The sequence below is a fragment of the Vombatus ursinus genome, unplaced genomic scaffold (genome assembly GCF_900497805.2).
Source record: "Vombatus ursinus unplaced genomic scaffold, bare-nosed wombat genome assembly UNPS02011572.1, whole genome shotgun sequence".
Taxonomy (NCBI): Eukaryota; Metazoa; Chordata; class Mammalia; order Diprotodontia; family Vombatidae; genus Vombatus; species Vombatus ursinus.
In genome coordinates, this window is record NW_020951350.1 from 3,306,875 (window position 1) to 3,311,359 (window position 4,485).

The 4,485-nt window shown below is 39.5% G+C and overlaps 1 pseudogene; it reads left to right on the forward strand.

Moving 5' to 3' along the window:
- The first annotated feature begins 205 nt into the window (after positions 1 to 205).
- Positions 206 to 1,023, forward strand: LOC114038991 (annotated as a pseudogene).
- Positions 1,024 to 4,485: the final 3,462 nt, after the last annotated feature.

The following is a 4,485-nucleotide window of genomic DNA, read 5'->3' on the forward strand; positions in this document are numbered from 1 at the left end:
CCCAGGGTCACACAGCTAGTAAGTGTGAAGTGTTTGGTCTGAGGTAGGATTTAAACTCAGGTCCTCCTACTTCAGGGCCGGTGCTCTATCCACTGCACCACCTACCTGCCCCTATAAAATTTTTTAAAGGAATAAGACAACAAACAGAAAAAAAAGAATGCAGTTCAGATTCTTCAACTCTGTAGCCAGTCTGATGCTTCCAGCTTCAGTAAGTATCAATAAGATGTCAAGTAAAGACACTGTGGTTCTTACCTACAGTGGAGGTCTGGACATATCCTATATCCTGTTGTGGCTGAAGGAGCAAGGCCATGAAGCAGATACCTGCCTGGCCAACACTGGACAGAAGGAGGACTTTGAAGAGGCCAGGAAGAAGGCATTGAAGCTTGGGGTCAAACCAGGTTTTTATTGAAGATGTAAGTAAGGAATTTTTTTTTGGAGGCAATTGAGGTTAAGTGATTTGCCCAGGGTCACACAGCTAGTAAGTGTCTGAGGCCAGATTTGAATTCAGGCCCACTCAACTCTTAGAATAGTGCTCTATCCATGGAGCTGTCCTATAAGTAAAGAATTTGTGGAAGAGTTCATCTGGCCAGCTGGCCAGTCCAGTGCTCAGTAAGAGGATTGTTACCTCCTGCGCATCTCCCTTGCTAGATCCTGCATTACTCACAAACAAGTGGAAATTGCCTGCCAGAAAGGGGTCTTGAGTATGTGTCCGATGGAGCTACAGGAATGGGGAATAACTAGATTTGGTTTGAGCTCAGCTGCTACTCTTTTGCCTCTCAGATTAAGGTCATTCCCTCCTGGAAGATGCCTAAATACTATAACAAGCTCAAAGGAGGTAATAACAATGGAGTATGCCACGCAACATGGAATCTCAGTCCCAGTTACCCCAAGAGCCCATGGACTATGGATGAAAACCTTATGTTCAACAGCTGCAGTGGCTGGAATGCTAGAGAACTCCAAGAACTAAGCATTGCTGGCCTTTACAAAAAGACACAAAGGTTCCCAAAAGCACAGATACCTTAGAGATTCAACTCCATAAAGGTGTACGAGGTCAAAGATAGTAATTCTCACTCATGTCCTTGGACTTCTTTCTCTCCCTTAATAGAATTGTGAGCAAACGTGAGGTCTGCTTGATTAACATTGTGTAAAACTGCTTCATCAGGATGAATCCTACAGGTTTCTATGAGATCTCAGTAGGAATGATCCTCTTCTAGGCTCATTTAGACATCCCCACTATAGTTGGGGAGGAATGTAGGTGTACAAATTTCTGGCACAACCCAGAGTATGAGTTTATCCACCAGCATATTGTTAAATCTCAGTCTTTAGTATATTGTTATATTAATATATCATATACTAATATAGCATATTGTTAAATCTAAGTCTTTAAGGGCCAGGAATACAAGAGTCAAGAACCTTCCCAGTCATTGTACGATGAAGAGCTGGTGAGCATGAGTGTGGAGAGTGATTACGAGCCTTCTGATACCACTGGCTTCATCAATATCAACTTCCTTAGGCTAAAGAAATATCATTGTCTGGAAAAAAAAAAAAAGGTCATTGCCAAATACACTAAGCAGCCATCAACAGTGTGGAGCCTGATTTCCCTAAGTAATTGCACTGAATGTCATGGCATTTTGAGAATGTCCTTTGTTCTTCTGGGTTGCAGCTCAGCCAGGCATTGTTTTATACCCCTGTCACAAGCAGAAGTGGTCAACAAAGGGAGTAGAAATTACTGCAACTAGTCAATAGGCATTACCTATGAATTGGTCCAGAGAAATTCTGGATGGGCAGCAGAGAAGAATATAGTTAGACATATGCTAATCAAGGTACCATACCACATACATTCTATTTGCTTTAATAGAATAAAGATAGTTATCAATTGGCTCAGAAATTACAGTAATAAGAACAACAATAATAATTATGATAAAAGGCTACCTTGGAAATGGTGTATTGCCTGGGGGAAAATATAAAACATTTTTAAGGGGCATATAATGTTCAGACTTCCATTCTAAGTCCCAAGTCACATATGAAATACATGGATAAAAAACAACTCCTAAAAGCACTTTATGATCATAACTAATTCATCAGATAATGGACACATGGTCATTACATATCTAGTTGATGACAGAAGCAGAAAAAAAAAAACCCTGGCTCTTCATTACAGACTTTATATTTTTAATTCATTCAACAAACATTTATAGATGTACAAAGTGATGTGAAAGATATAATGACTAATACGGTACAGTCTTTACCCTTGAAGGGTTTACAATCTAACAGGGGAGATACATAACTATAACTATAATTCAGTAATAAATACTGTGAGAATATCATGGCCCTGGAGGGGCAGTAGAGATGACTTGCAAATATGAGGCCCTCAGGGGAGACTTCATAGAGATAATGTGAACCTAAGCTGTTCCAGGAATGATGAGGGGAAGGGGCAAGAGAGAATTCCAGACAAAGGGATCAACCAGAGTACAGAGGGTATTGGAAATAATAATAGCAGCAGCCCATACATTAATACAGACTTTTAAGGTTCACTAAAAACTTGCAATAACCACATAAGAGGCAATATAGTATAGTGAATAGAGTGCAGAATTTGAAATGATGAAGATGTCAGGATCTTGCTTCAGCTGTGTGATCCTGGGCAAGTAACTCAACCTCTGTTAGCCTCAGTGTTCTCATTTGTAAAATGGGTATAATTACAGCATCTATTTCATAGGGTTGTTGTGAAGACTGAATGAAATAATCTATGTAGAGTACCTGACACATAATAATTGCTTAATAAATGTTTGTTAACTGACTGATTGGTCATGATCCTCCTCTATTCAAATATAATTTATGGGTCCCCAATACATATTCAGGGTGATAAGTCTAATATCTCCCAGCATTCTTCTATCACTTGAATTAGGTCTACCCCTCCTTCTGCATGGATTAGCTTTCTTTAAAGAGAAACAAAGTAGTCCCAGGACTTGATTTTCCCTGAGTTTCTTTCCTTATACCCCCAACATGAGGTAGGCCCAGGCCTTTTCCTCTTTCCCTCCTGTGACCTGGACTGGCTATCCCTAAAAGGAAACAAAGCTGTACACAGGACCTGATTGGCCCCTCGTTTTCTGATGCAGCTTCCTAGTCATCTAATACTTTAAAAAGTCCCAGACACGTGGGGTTGGACTCCCTCCAACTTGGTAGATTTTTGAAGGCTGTGTGAGTCACCACGTCTTTCACACTCTCCTGCCCTGATAACCAGACTTGTTTCAATAGAGAGAGGAGGGAGCCTGTCCAGAGATGTGAAATGCCACTGTGGCCTTATTGCATTTCTTTGCTGTGCTAGGAAAAGTAAACCTCCTTTTGTTAACTCTTTAATGACTCGAAAATGCTTCATTTCATCCCAACATTGAACCTGAACTATGAATTTTGGCATTTGAATCAACTTCAATATTGCATATGGTTCCAACTCCTTTGTCTCACATTGAAGAGCATTCATAGTCTGTTACCACCCTACCTTTCTAACTTTACCTCATATTACTCTCTTTTTTGTATGTGAAGTTGTAGATATTATTTATAGCTCGTATTTTTAAAAACTACATAACAAATTCAATATATTAGTTCCAAAGCTATCCTGCTTATCTGTCTTCATTCTGTTCTCTTCTGTGCATTTTAAAAAATATTTCTGTAAGGTATATCTGTTATCCATGTAAGTTATGTTTATATCCACATGTCTTTGAACTAAATGCGGCTTTCAGGGAGGTGTGAATAGATATCTATGGAATCTTGCCCGCCCATTTCCAGGACAAACTTTGATTCCTGCTTGGATGGGAGCAAGAGAAGGGGGCCATAAGGGTAGCCTCTCAGCTCTTCTCAGAGAGAGAGGTACCAGACTAGAATTATATCTTTCTACCACCCACCTCCTAAACATTATTAGTCTAGGGCAGGGGTGGGGAACCTTCGGCCTTGAGGCCACTTGTAGCCTTCTAGATCCTTAAGTGCAGCCATTTGACTGAATCCAAATTTTACAGAACAAATTAAGTTTGGATTCAGTCAAAAGACTGCACTTAAGGATTTAGAAGGCCACAGGTTCCCCACCCCTGGTCTAGAGAAATGATTTTTAGGTTGAAGTTGCTTATCTAGTTGCTGTCCTTTAAAGGCAAAGGAATACTCTAAACTTATATCCTAAGGCTTGATTCCTTCCAACCAAATGTTAGTTGCACAAAAGACCATCACAAATAACGAAAAACAAATAAGTACATTTAAACAAACAGAAAAAAAACAGAAATCAAAAAAGTTATATAGATTGAAATATATAAGACCATATATTGAATAAATGAACTTTCCTATTGGAAGCAAGATATCTCAGTTCAATTGAGAGGGAGTCACAGATCTAATCCAAGGGGAAATTCCTCAAAATATCCAGGGAAGCAACTTGGAAATCAAGGACATGTTGGTGGGGAAGAATCCTTCCAAAATCTGTTCACTTTTTCTCTGAATTTCTTC